Source organism: Protopterus annectens, chromosome 15.part0 (assembly GCF_019279795.1).
Source record: "Protopterus annectens isolate FY-2018-M chromosome 15.part0, PAN1.0, whole genome shotgun sequence".
NCBI classification, from domain to species: Eukaryota; Metazoa; Chordata; order Ceratodontiformes; family Protopteridae; genus Protopterus; species Protopterus annectens.
The window spans coordinates 77,509,923-77,525,170 of NC_056749.1; positions in this window are offsets into that span (position 1 = coordinate 77,509,923).

A 15,248-nucleotide genomic window follows, 5' to 3' on the forward strand; every position below is an offset into this window, starting at 1 on the left:
GGGCACAAGCTGCCCCCATAGCTACGCCTCTAACCTGCTTGAAAGTTTCCCCCTCAAAATACACAAAATTGTTTTCCAACACAATTCTCATTAGTTCTATCAACAGGTCAATATCAAAGCTCAAGGTAGACTTACTGTCCTTCAAAAGTAGCCAAAAGTAATCTAAACCCTCATCAGTTGGAATACAGGTGAATAGGTCAACCACATCAATGGTTAAAAAGTACACCTCACCTTCATAAGACTGCAGTGTCAAACCACGTAAAAAATCCCAAGAATCCTTCAACATATGCTCATACTGATCAGGGATGTGTTTAAGTGTATGGTCCAAAAATGATGCAATAGCATATGTCTTAGACCCCTTCCCTGACACAATTGGCCTATATAGAGGGTCAGTTGTACATTTGTGGATCTTTGGAATTTCAAAGAAAGTCGCTAGTCTTGGTTTCTTAATGGTCAACATAATACCAATCTTTTCAACCAGTCTACCTTCCATGATGAATTATTCTATGGCTAGCTCTATTTTCCTGTAAGAGATGTTGATCTCATTCGTAGAAACTGGAATGTAGACGTCAACGTCCCCCAGGATGTTCAAAATTTTACTAGAGTAATCAAAAGTGTTGACCAAGACCATACCACCCCCCTTATCGAGTTTCATAATTCAAATCCTCCTGTCGTTGAGTAAGTCCTCCAAGATGTGTTTTTCTCTTGTGGTCAAATTAGCCTTAAACAAAAACTTTTTCTTAATTTTTTTATCTACACTCAGTTTGTATAAATCTGATGCACATGTCTCTTCAAACACCTGTAAACCGGGTGGAGAGGAGGGTTGAATGTACTAGCCTTTCTAAAGCTAGTTGTATCATAGCCATTGGTCTGCTATTAATGCAAAATTTAATTTTCTAGTGTACAGTTTTAACTCTGTGAGAGTATCACTAATATCAAATCTAACTGTTGGAACAAATTTAAAACCTTTTTCAAAACGGTGAAAGTGTTCTTCATTAATCTCAATCCCACTTAGGTTAAACATTTTAAAAGCATTGTAGGAATAAGTCACTTTGTCAGAATCAATAACTATTTCCCTATTTACTTTATTGTCCAAGTTAATCATTACACTTTTCCTTTCTTTTTTGTTTTCACTTGGTTCCTTCCTCTTCCCTTTCCCCCAGAAAAATCCTGTTCGTTCAACTCTCTTTCTTCCCCTCCCTCAGCCATGTCAGTAGTAACTACCACATCTTTGTCAGTATCTACAGTGGTGGGGTTAGGTGTGGAAATATTAATCACTGGGGTGGTTGGATTGTGGTGCAAAACGTCCACAGTAATTTGTCTATTATTGAGAAATTTTTCACCTATTTTAGATTGTTCAACTGTTTTAGATTTGGTCAAGTCCCTTACAACTGTAGGATCAGATTGTTTGTATGAACTGTTCCTATAAATTCTCCCCTTGAACACATAAGCCCTATTTTCCCTGTATTGTTTCAAATCCCTTTCTAATTTTCTTTTTTTTTCTCTCATATATTTCTTCACATTTTCTTTCAATCTTGTAAAAACTGTTATCATAATTTTCTTTATTAAATTCAAATAACAAATCCTTTCTGATGGCTTTATCCAATTTCTCTGCTTCCTTTAACATCATATCCACCTTCATTTTAGCAAATTTTACCATCAGCTTTAAAATTTTAAAACCACATTCATCGAACACACTGTTAAATTCATTAAGCATGTCCAAATCATAAGTAAAACCCTCAGGGTATTTACAAACACGTAACCCTTGTGGGACAACTTTTTTGTTAAACATTCTTCTAACATCCCATACCTCCCTCTTCATCCCAATTTTCATCAATTCCATGTCCAACTCAAACCCATCTCATGCCCTTATTCCTTCCTAGCCCAAAACTAAAAGATACCGCAGATGCCTGAGTCTCCTTCCTGCCAGATATCTGAGGCGCCCTCTTATACCATTTCCAATCTCAAGACATTGAACTCTCTCCAGATATCTCTGAACATGGAACTATTGCATTATCCTCCTATGGCACAACTCCCCCCTTGGTAACTTCCTATCCTATCATCAATTCATTAATTACTAGACAACAACCTTGTTATAAAGCTGCCAAAAATGCAACTGTGTGCATTCATATGCACCCCTTTCACAGTACTACCACTGCCCCTTTATCCCTTGGTTTCAAGGGCATTTCCGTCCCTACTACCCTCCTTTTATCCTTCTCCAGAACATTCTCAAAAACACTTAATAATAAATCTCTAACCAGCCCTCTTATTGATCTCAAAAATAAATCCATGATACTCTTTCTTTCAAACTTCTTTACTGAAAAACTTACAATAGTTTGGTTTTCTATACAATGGTTTCCAAACCTCAAGCTCTCTCTCACAAAACAAGTCACTTCCCAACCCCTATCTCATTGGACCATCCTGCTATTCAATCAAAGGACCACTTCTATTACTTGGACCTCTTCTATTCTCTGTAACTGTCAATCCACTGTTTGCTACATTCTCAGCCACAGCCCAATGAATCACACATTACAACTACATTAATAAACACAACCCCAAATCCACAAGATACAAAATTGTTCTTAAGTTTAGTTGAGGATTGGCTACACCATCAACACACCAACTTCTACTCACAATCCAAAAACAAAACTTCCTTCTTTTACTCCTTACATACACACACACTTCTCAACACTCAACTATGAACTACTCTTAACTACTATTATATCCACACACTACCTTACAAAACTCTATTGAATATAACCAATATAATAAAACTCTTAACAAAACATAAAAAGAATAAAAAAAAACTAAAAAAAACCAGGCTCACTATTAGAATCAAAATCTTTCTTACCCACACTAGCTAGATCTACTATTGCCCAGACCCTCCCCTCTCTACCTCCCCTATATATACTAACCTTTATACTAACATCTCAAAACCAATATGAACAAACTAGTAGTCTCATACAACAATATTGCAAGATTTGCAACTGGCCCCTACATTTACCACCACTGTAATAATATATAAAAATCTTGGACCTACTTCACCTACCCTCTACCTACTTAATCAATTAATAATTGCCTATAAACCCCTGGTACCAGCCTAATACACACAAACACCTACCAACCTTATCCTCCCTACAGTAACCTTAAACCTTAGCTAATCATACTAAAAAAAATGCTACTACAACACACCAACAATACAAGGGACTCTCTCTTTTCTCGTTATTAAAGTAAAACCTAAACCTCTCCCAGCTACCTTCCCTAATCTCACTACCACTACCATCACTTATCAAAATCAAATATCTTAAAACACTTAAAACAACACATTGGCTATGTAACTTAACTTACTCCAGACAGACTCTTCTTTCAAAATCTCTAATCTAACTGTGTCTTATGTCTCTGCAATACAGCTCATAGCTGAACCTAGAAGCTGAACCTTTTTATTTCTATTTATTATATCTTATTATCTCTCTTCTCTTCTCTCTCTAGTATCTTATGTTAACACACCTCTTTCTAGCATGTTCTTGTACTGTACTTCTTTACTTTTTCTTACCCAACTATTTTTTTTCTATATATTCTTTCTTTCTGCATAAATACAAAGTTATTATATAGTACCTCTGTTCTTAAAATTTATTATTTTTTTTTTTTTTTTATTTGATTAATGTCATACACTGTTATGACTAGGAGCTTTTTTTCTCTCCTCTGCTGAAAATGGATATGTGTCCAGCTGGACTAGCCCGGTCAACAAATGTAAAATAAAATGTAAAATAAATAAATATGCAATGTCAATATTGACACATTTTATTTTATACAATTTGTTTTCCAAATCCCTAATTCCATCTTTTAAAGAAGACGCTGTAAAAGAACGACCTGCCCCTTTAAACTTATTTTGGTGGCAGGAATAAAGTCAGTAGAAAGTCAATTAGCTGTTTGTTCAATATAGAAGCTATGGAAGTTTACCTTCCTGAATAAAGGACTGGACTAGTCTGACTCTGCAGCAAGTTAAATTAAATGATGACATCAGGAACACACAAAAAACCCAGGAAATTCAGAAATTAAAGGGGCCACTCATGACTTCGTGGCACCCCAGCATTTTGCCCTCAAAACTGGTATTTACTGAGGAATTTGGTATGGCTGAGAGCGTTATGGAAGAGTTTAGCCCATGTTTATACAAGTCAACACCCAATGCCCCTGTTCAGCAGGGAAATGGGTGGAATCCCAGGGGTGTATTTTCTGTTTCCCATCCAGTTATCCAGGTTGCACTTAAAATGGGGTAAAGAGGTAATCTGCTTGACTTGGAGAGGGAGTCTATTCCACAGATGGAGGAGTCTCTGGGATACAAATCTGTCCCACCAACAAGCCCTGTTGATGTCACAGACCAGATTGAGGCTGCATGTGCAGGTTACTCGAGTGGAGATTGACTTGCGGATATGCAGCAGTCCCTTCAAGGAAGAGTCTGTGTTTGCCTTGTATGCCAGACATAGGTCACCTCTGAGGAGTCTGTATGAAACTGAGTAGAGGATAGGGCTTTTAGCCTATCTGTGTATGGTAGATGTTTGAGGCCCTGGATTCTCCTGGTGAGGAACCTCTGTGGTCTCTCCAGCTGCTGCATGTGCTTTGCAAGGTACATGCTGAAAGGAGAATTGTACTCAATAATGGGCCTTATAAGGGAAGAATACAGGGATGCAATGACTTCCTTGTCCCTGGAGGAGATACCCTTACTTATCAGTGAGTCATGTAGAAGGTTTTCCATACAACGGAAGCAACATGGTGGTCAAAAGTCAGGTTGCAATCAAGCTGGGTGCCCAAATCCCTCACGACTGATTGCATGCTTAGGACATTGTTATTAATTTGATAATTTGTGGGGATGTCACTTTCTCCAAAGGGGATGATGATGCATTTTTGGTATACAGCTTGAGGCCATGTTTCTGGCACCAGTCATTTGTCTGAGTGAGACCATCTTGGAAGATGTCCACATCACTAGGGAATTGATGACAGCACCCAGCTTGCAGTCATCTGTAAACCTGGTCAGCCATAGCCCACTGGTTTTGGCCTGCACATCAGAAAAGTATATCCCAAATAATAGAGGCCTTAAGTCCGAACCTGGGGTACGCCGCTTGTTACTGGTCTACTGCTCGAGGTAGCTTCCCCTATTTTGACTAGGTGGGTTCTATCAGTGAGCCAGTTTGCATGAATATATTGCTATAATACTCCATGAATATATTGCTATAATACTCCATTAATACTGAATACATTGCTATAATACTCCATGAATATATTGCTATAATACTCCATGCATATATTGCTAAAATATTGTTGATACTCCAGAATGTAGATTGTACAGTGTTTGATTTTACTTGAGCCATTGGCCCAGGTGGTGGTCAAAAAAGTTCTAAAAACAAACAAATAAATGCATAAAGCAGCAGCATCTTTGGCATAACTGGAAAACATACTCTTTGCACGTATTCAGGAGATTTGCAAGGAAAAACATGCTGAATTTTGAATCATCTAATCATAATCAATAGCAGAAATTTTATCAGAAGAACCTTTATGTCAAGATATTTTTGCTTCCTGACATAATGATCAGGTCACTAATAATGGTGTACATGTGTAGTATTTGCGAAAATTTTATTTCACTTATTTTCCAATTTAACAAAATAAATAAAAGGTTCCTTCTGCTTTGATGTGGTGGTGCAACAGTTAGCATTGTTGCCTTAAAGCAAGAGGTTCTCTGGTTTGATTCTTGGTTGGGATGCCTTCTGTGTGGAGTCTGCATGTCCTCCTTGTGTTTGTGTGGGTTTCTTCTGGGTGCTCTGGTTTCCCCCCACATTCCAAAGACATGTATCTGGAGTGCTTCTCCCTGGGCCTTTGCTGAAAATGGGCTCTGTTCCAGTCTGACTTTCCTGGTTAACAAATGTTAAATAAAGTACTTTTTTCTGACATATAACAGATATCTTAGTATTTCCATAATTAGCTTAATATAGTTAATATTCCTCAGAATCAACAGAAGATAGTTACAAGTCACCAAATTAAAATTAGAGACTGCTTAACAATTCACTACAGTCTTAGTATAAGTATCTTACCTGAGTTTCAGGATGTGGGAATAGAACCCACAGATTCCTTTCTGTTTAGATCCAGTGGAGAGGATTTAAATCAATGGACCATTGATCAGTGCATGGCCTTCCATGAGTCAGAGCGTACATACTACTGCAACAGTGAAGGACCAGTGGTAGCAGTAGCACATTATGATGTTATTCTTAAGGATGAAATGGTGCTGCTCACAACTTTATTTGGCTTGAAGTCATGGCACAGATTCAAACAGAGAGGCTGCACAAGTAGGCAATATGTCCTGCAGTACGGACTTGGAACAAAAAGTGGAACTGCATACCAGTAGTCAGTACCATAGTTCAGAATTTCATTTCAGATAGACATTAGTTTATTTTAGATGGAAGGAAGAATGTATTACAAATAATTTAGTGTACACAGCCTACAAAACTACAGAATGTGACACATGACACTCTGTGTCATGCATGCATTTAGCTGAACATGGTTACATTTAGAAAAACAAAATTGTCATTGCTTAATGCTAACACAATGATGGTGCCAGCCTTGATTCACAATCTCTGATACCATCTCTCCCTATATCATGTACTCGCACACAACAGAAACCATACCTCTCAACATGTTTGAGCAAGAAATCTGGACAAAGGCACAAATAATGGGAGGGCAACATTTTCTTAAGGATATGAAGTCTGAAACTCAAATGTGTACCATTATTTTCTGACTTCACTCCACAATGATTTTCCAGAAAACCCCAATTTTATGAGAAACAGACCAAAAATATGAGGTAAAAATCTGGACATTCTACAAACATCTGCACAGCTGAGAGGTATAACACACACACACATACACACACACACACACACACACACACACACACACACACACACACACACACACACACACACACACACACACACACACACATTTCACCTTGTTATATTTACTGTTCATTGTACATATGGATATTGGTCCATTAAAATTATAGCAGTATGTATTAGAATTATCAGGCAAAAGACAAAGCCTGAAACTGTTGTTTTAGCTCTCCAGGTCTTGTTGGAGATTACTTATTTATATGTGGAAAACAGTCTATAAAGGAAGACTGATACAAAATTAAAAATAAACTGAGGCAGAATAAGGACAAAATATTCTCTGATGCAGTTGTTATTCTTTGGAAATAAATGCGATTTATTTTCAAAATATTTGTTTTGGCGTTTGCCAGTTTCTATCTCAAATGTGCAAAGAGTTGGCAGTAGGAATTCTTTCAGAGTGAATAATTACATTAATGCAGGAATACAGTCCAAGCACTAAATTCTTTCCAGCAGGTGCTGCGCTTGGAATTAGGATGAACACAATGAGATATTCCAATCAAGCATGCCAACAATCTCTTCTCTTATCAGAACTCGAGGAAACAAACTTAAAAAGAGGAAGGAATAGAGCAGAAAATAGAATCATACTGGAAGCTGCCCCTTCCTATTTGTGTTTCTTGTTTACGTTGGCCAGCTAATTCATTTTTTTCTATTTTTTTCTGTTTATTCTGGAAGGAAATGAGACACGTGCAGTTTAATCCTTCACAGAGTAATGTGTCTGTATAAAGCCAGGATGTGATTCACAAATGAAAAATGTTTAACAAATTCCAGTTTGGAGCATCTATTGTTTTTAGGAATGCAAGTGCGTCACACACAAGAGTATCCCAAATTTCTGTGATCTTCCTCAGCCTGTTTAAATGATGCACTTAAAAAATAGTTGCAAGCCTAGCCACGCAGTTTTCTTTCTTATTCCTGTTGAGTCATTACTTCTGCCTTGACCTAAGCCATTGACCATAATCACTGACAATACTGATAGACTGTAACTGCTCACCTGGGCACTGTTTTCTGTGTGAGTCTATGATAAGAATTAACAATGTCATTTCAGATAAAACAGGAATTATAGTGCTTTCCATTGCATTGGGCACTGAATACTTATTTTGGCAGATTCATGTAAAATTATGTCTAGCATTTCTAGCTGTCATGCTGTCTAAAAAAAAAATTACAGAACTCCTGCATCTGCACAGTCATATGGTTTATACTTCATAGGTGCTTTATAGAATAACACAAGCTACAGAGCTTTGTCTGCTCAAAATGATACACCTTAAGGACCCCTGTTTCATTGCCTTCATTAAGGTCACAGAACACTCTCTTTCTTCAATGTCCTGTATTTTACTGATGCCTATTTCTGTCTTATTAACCATATAGATTGCTAAGGCCATATTTGGTGTAATCACATACTTGCAAAAAAACCGAAATATATCCAATTTTCAGGCTTTTGTGTAAATATAAGGCATATAGTTCAGAGTTCTTTTACAAAGCAGGATGATTTTTCAAAGGAGATGCCTTCAAATTATGAATTTAACTTCCTTGATGGTCATTGCTGCAGGGGAAGTTCCTTGTCTTGGGAGCTGATTAATTTTGCGCAGAATTGCAGAGATATAGCATTGTTAGAGAGAGTGTTTTACCTCATCAGAAACATTAACTTTAAATAATTAAGTAAAAATGTTATATTATTGTCTTCTTTTTGTGCAAATGCTCATGAGGATGAATAATTTTAAGGAGGGTGATATTTCAGCAAAGTAAAATTGAATGCATGTTGGTTTGTGGGATTGCCAATAAAGCTGAACTGGTGAGATTATTATTAGTACTGTTAGACATGGGAGTGCAATTATTTATGTGCTTTGAATCTTAATGTTGAAAAGATGATGTTCTATTAAATGTTTAAGTCAATTAGCAGTGTGTTTAACAATTGTAAGCAGTTTTGTTTTATTTTTGACTATGTGCAGTTTTCTTTTGCATGGAAGTTAAGAGCTGTAATGTCAATTCATGGTGTTTGGTTACTCTGTAACTTTTTTCAAGTTGATGCAACAGTGGAGTTGGTATATTTAAGTTAGGGGTTTAGAGGGGTGCAAGAGGGATTGTCCCCCTGCAAAAACAGTATATTTGCTGTTTTTATGTGTGTTTCAATGTTCTTTACTTTGCTCATTTAATGTTCAATTACATATTTATTTTTTTTTTATATTTTGTGTTTGATGATTTGCATTTTCATTGCTACGTGACAAAATCGTATATAATTTTAGTTCAATGCATTGTCGACACACTACATCATCATTCATAAAACTGACCACAAATTGTCAAAAATTAATATATACAACCACTCCCAAAAAACACACTCCACACACTTTACTGGTTGTATATCCCAATCCCTGCTGTTTAGTCAACAAAGATGCATTTTGATGTAGAAATACACCTAAGAAAGCTGATCTCAAAATAAATGTGCAATTAAACTGATGCAATCCATATCCAACAACATGCAATAAGATAAATGGGTGACATAAGTATATCTGCTTTTGTGACAGTAACTAATGGGCACAAAACAATAAATGTAAGTACTCAATTGTAAACACATTGCTGAATATTTCATAGACTAGTACTACGCTAACTGCCTTTGTATGGCATTTTAAGCCTAGCCAGTTACCCTTTGTGAAAATTAAATCCTGCATCTTGTGTCTGGAAAGTAAAAACCTTAACCATTATGCTAACCTCCCTCACTTTGCTTCAATCCCATCTACATCTGTATAGGGTTAACTGCCACAATTCAAGTTTAATCCTTATTGTAAACAAACTTCCCTTAAAATAATGTCTTTTCCTATGAAAGCACACTAATGATTATTTTTTCATGAGTATATACCTCATATCTATAAACTGTGGACACACTTGAATTATATGCACATATACTATATACTAATGTTTTGCATAAGTGTTTATGAACATACTGTCATTTTTTCTGGAATTCTTTACCTGGGTCATGACTGGAAACAATCATTAGACCAAATCACTTACCCAGTTATCAAATTTTAAAATAAAAATGAAATGATTGCGAACCTTCACTGAACAGCATATATCCCAACACTATACATAAAAACCTACTCCAAGTGGGAAAAAAACATGATCACTCCAAGTTGTACATGCAAATCCGCAGTGGTGCAGCAGTAGCATTGTTGCCTCACAGCAAGAGGTTCTCCCGTTCGATTCTCGGCTGGAGTGTGGGGAGTGCCTTCTGTGTGGAGTCTGCTTGTCCTCCCCGTGGTTGGGTGGGCATTCGAAAGACATGCGTAAATGGGCATGCCTTCATTGAAGGTTGAACATCGAGCTGGCACCTCAGCGTTCGTGAAAATCTACTGCCAATCATTAGCAGACTGGAGTTCCGCTGTGGCGACCCCTAACTGGGAAAAGCCGAAAGACAACAACAACAACTCCAAGTTGCACATGCAGTAATAATACCATAGATAAATAAGAACAAAGCTAATTGTTATGTATGGGGCTTCAATTCCTGTATCCGTGACATAAGATAATGAATTACCTGCATAGCGATACAATATTGAAGAAAGGAAGATAGCCAGGAATTGTAATGTAGACAGCGAGCCTTAGCTCAACTATAGCATAATTTGATCAACATAACCATGAATTATGGCAGCAAGATCTGTTTGCAGTGAAATAAACTTGCAATCAAATAAAAAGTGACAATATTAGGAGGGGAGGGAGTAGGTTTTGTGGCACAATGCTGTTCTCTAGGAAAGACTGGAGGGCAGCACTAATGTTTGACAAGTGCAAATGCACAGAGAGAGAAGCCAGGCATTGATGCATTACTGGCTGAAGGGTGCAAAGTCTGTCATTACATGTCCCTCCACTGGGAATTCAAAGGTATGCAAAAAATCCTCGCAGATAAGAGCAGATGATGCAGGCTTTGAATTGCTCAGTGTCCACCCTCCTTCCAAGATGATTTGTTAAGAGCATCAGTTAATGACATTATAGCAATAAGAATGTTACATTTGTATGAGTGAGGGTGAAGCAGTACCTTGCCCATCATGCATAGGATTTCAAGAGCGTGGCCTACAAACTGGCTATGTGCTTACACCTCTCATAGAAGGAATCAAATGAGTTTGGTTCACCAAGAGTTCATTTCACTAAGCATGCGGCAGTTGTCACACAGCTTAAGGGTACCAAGAGCTAGGACACTGGCAATGGAAGGGAAGGTAAACTGATGTCCCCCCATGCTGGCCAGTACTGTTATTTATAGAAATGGGAGGTGTTTGGGGAGGAAGATCACACAGTCTACTGAATACACAGGAGACAGCAACAAACAGCTGTGTAGCATATAGCAGATTTGTGCCATTCAGTGTAGCTCTGCACAGATCAGTACCAACAGTTAAAGATCAGAGTCAGCTGGTGCCAGTGACCCAAAAGAGAAAAGAAGAAGGATTTTGTACACTGATATCTGAGGGAAAACTTTACTTTTGCACACAAAACACTAACCAGCTGCAACTATACCAGTGATGTGCTCAGTGCAACTGAATACAGCTATCTCAGTATGAAGCAGATAGTAAAGAGTAAAGACCAATGAAAAACACATGTAATCTGTCAACTTAGTACCAGGCTACTGGAAATAACAGTAATTAATAGTGGATCACAAATGCTTCAAGATGGTTCCTGCACCAAACCTAGTTGTAAACAATGCAAACATTAAACTAAGTGGACAAAAGCAGCCAAAACAACAGATTGGTAAGATTTAGCTAAATGAATTTTAAGTACAGTTCAAATAATAAGGAGAAATGCAAAAATAACTTGGTTAATTATAAAGTATCCAATGTTCAAAACTTGTATAGTGTCACAAACAGGAGCAGGTCAGAGCAGCTTTATGAAGCATTTGTTAAATGACAGCAGGAATGCTCACTTGATCTCAGTATAAAACTGACATAAAAAATAAAAGACCAGTGGAAATAAACAGCTGTAAATCTGACCAATTAGAGCTAGGCTTCCTCAGAAATAACAATAATCCGTTTACAGTCACTACACAAGTCACTACTTCTTCAAAACGGTGCCCATATCATGTGGAAATATACCTGGAGTAAAGAATGCAAACAGTGAGCTAAACAGGAAAAAAATCACTCAAAGCAGCAGAAATTTGGCATGATTAGGCAATTGAATTTAGGGCAGTGCAAATAGCGCAGAAACAATGCAAAAAATAGCATCAATAGTTTCATTAGGTACCGTTACTTGGTCCATCTTCCTCAATCTCCTTGTCACCCATAACAAAACTGAAAATGCCCTTTCCTGCTCCTTCCTGCATTATATATTAAAATAACTTTAGTGGTCCTTCTTGGTAACCTTAACAGCTCCTTTTATCTTCTACATTTGTTCGCTTCAACTAATTTATTGCTTTTTGTCTTGATTTCCGTAAAATTTGACTTCTTTGTCTTATTACATTCTGTCTTCTCCTTATGTGCTTCTTTAGGTCTAATAGCTAATCTCAGACTCCTGGACAACCATATTAGTCTTCTTTTTTTTATTCTTTGTTGATTTTCTACAGTATCTTGACCTATTAACATAAAAATACCTCAGCACAACCAAATCCAATTTTCATACGCTTTGTTTACGACCAATCTACTAACTCAGATGTAGAGCCAACCACAAACTCCCCATAATGTAACCTTAACAATTCCTTGCAATTGGCTTCCTTTAAGGTTTTTCTAGTTTTTCCAACACAATGGCATGAACTGTTATGGCTAGTAGTTGCTTTGCATGAACATATTTAATGCCATCAGCATTTGCAATAATGGCATTCTGCATTTTATTACTTCAGGTGTAGTCCTGTACCTACTGACCCACCTGGTTCCAACATTTCAGGTATCTCTCTCTCTTCCCTCTTTCTGTCTCTCTTCCTGTCTTTCTGTCTCTCTCTTAATCTTGGATGGAATCTTCCAGTTTGGTCCTAGCAGAATTTGACCTCACACTTTAAGTATAACATTTCTCTCTTCTTTTTCTTTTTATTCCAGTTTATAGTTCGCCTCCTAGGAGTTCTGTTTTCTCCTTTGATGGATGTGATTGTCTGCACTCTCTATCATTTCACAACTGCTCAACTAGTACGTCTTGTACCCTGCTATATGACCTGATTGATGTCATGTCATGTTTTTATCTATGAGGCGGCGCTTTTCTGTCCCATTTATATCACATTTATTACCCATGTCTACATAAGCTGCCAACCTGTCATTCATTCCTGAACAGCTTATCTCCAAGCACCTTTATACCCCAGCCCTTCCTAGCAGTCACTTGTGTTTCTGTATGAGCAACAATGACTAACCTTTCCAAAAACATGAACACTGCTGTGCTATCTTCCATCCAAACTCTATGTTACACATACCTTCATATCCTCTGTTTGCTGAGTTTATAAATCCTCTCCCCTTTTCTATACTACAATAAATGTACAATGTTTAAGGTCTCCCATTCTAAGTTATCTGTAAATAACATTGTTATTTGTTTTAAATTCTCCAAGGTGGGAATTCAGTAAAGCTTACACATTTTTTTTTTTTTTGGTGTATGCATCACATGATGCATACATTAGTGTGGACAATTTTAGATTCAGTAAGTATCACTTAGCAGCACGCAAGCACATGCAAACAGGGAAAGTTCCGTGGAATGCAAATGACCTCATAAGCAGTTGAATCTTATGCAAATGACCCAGGTGGAACGATCCAGGAAGGTATCTATGTAGACTCCATGTCAGTGTCCATAATGTACACAGCATTTTTCTGCACACAGGAGTTTACACAGACAGAAGGGGATGAAAAGTCCACAAATATGGACATAACTCCCCAGAAAATATTAGATCACAGACATATATGTGCAAAAGGTCCATTGCAAAAGTCTAAAAAGGAAGGGAATATGTAAAATAAATAACTTTTTAAAATAATTTTGGCAAGTTTGCACTATGCACCACAATACGCAAACCTACTTAACAGAAAAAAAAAACAATTCTAATATGATTTTTACAAATATACTGTAGCACCTTGAGCTGAGTCCATTCAATGGTGCGTACATGCTAGCATCTAGGCTGTCAGCACGGATATGTATGCAAATGCGGTGGATTTCCTGAATTGCTTAAAGAAGCAACTGTGTCTGCTTATCCCTTTCTGTAGGCTCCTACATGATGTTGATATACACAGAGGATGTGGATGACATCAGGCATGTGTGTATTATTATTTTTAAGATTTTTTCCCAGCTGCATGTGTTTGCACAACGCATAGCTTAGCGTGTTCACATGGACAGATTACCCATGTGACAAGGATGATGTAGGCAGCAATCAGTTAAAACTGGATATCTTCAATCAAAAATTTTGAATTTTGTTTAAGCTATGCTATGCACCATGGCACATAGCAGCACAGCGTGCACTAAAGTAAGGTCTGCAAATTATGTTAATTTTATCCTGTGCAGGTGAACTGCAACATAATTAGCCAATCCTATATATTGGACCTAAAGCAGAACTGTATAAAATATGCATACACCCTACATTCTGATTTTTCCTCAACATTCTGGCCCATTGGAGTAGAAACTTGGACATTTTAACTGGGATAATGCTAGAGGCTGTGGCAGGTCTACTACATCTGTATGTGCTAGATGCTGAAGTCACTGCTGCTGTTGGCAATAGCCCTAGGCTAAGAAGGAAAAAAGTTTTCAGGCCCAGGGTAACCTTCCAGGAGCTACATGAGCTGGAAATTGTAGAGCACTACAGGGTGAACAGGGACATACTACAAGAACCTACTGAACTTTGCCATCCTCAACTCAGAGCCAGAGCTAACAGATTGGAACACATCCCAGTGGAGACAAAGGTATATATAGCCCTTAGGATACTAGCTATAGGCACTTTTCAAAGACCAACTGGGACATGACGGGGGTATCACAGGCGTCTGTATCCAGGATACTCCACCAATTCCTATATGCTATGCTTCCACATGCCTTTAAGCACATATCTTTTCCCCTTACCCTTGAGGCAAGGGCCAGCAATATGCAACTCCTCTACCATGTAGCACAGTATCCTGAAGTACTGGGTGCCATAGACTGCACATATGTGCACATCAAGGCATCATCTGGTGAGCAGGGTACAATCTACTTTAACCACAATGGGTACTACTCCATCAACTGCCAGTTCATGTGTAATGCCCAGAGGATTATCCTGAATGTGTGTGCTGGCAACCCTGGCAGTTATTATGACTCCTATATCTGGCACACATCACAGCTGCACCAGATGTTTGCCAAGGGGTCATATCACAGGGCCATTCACTGGGGGATGCTGGCTATGCCCTGAAACCATGGATGATGACA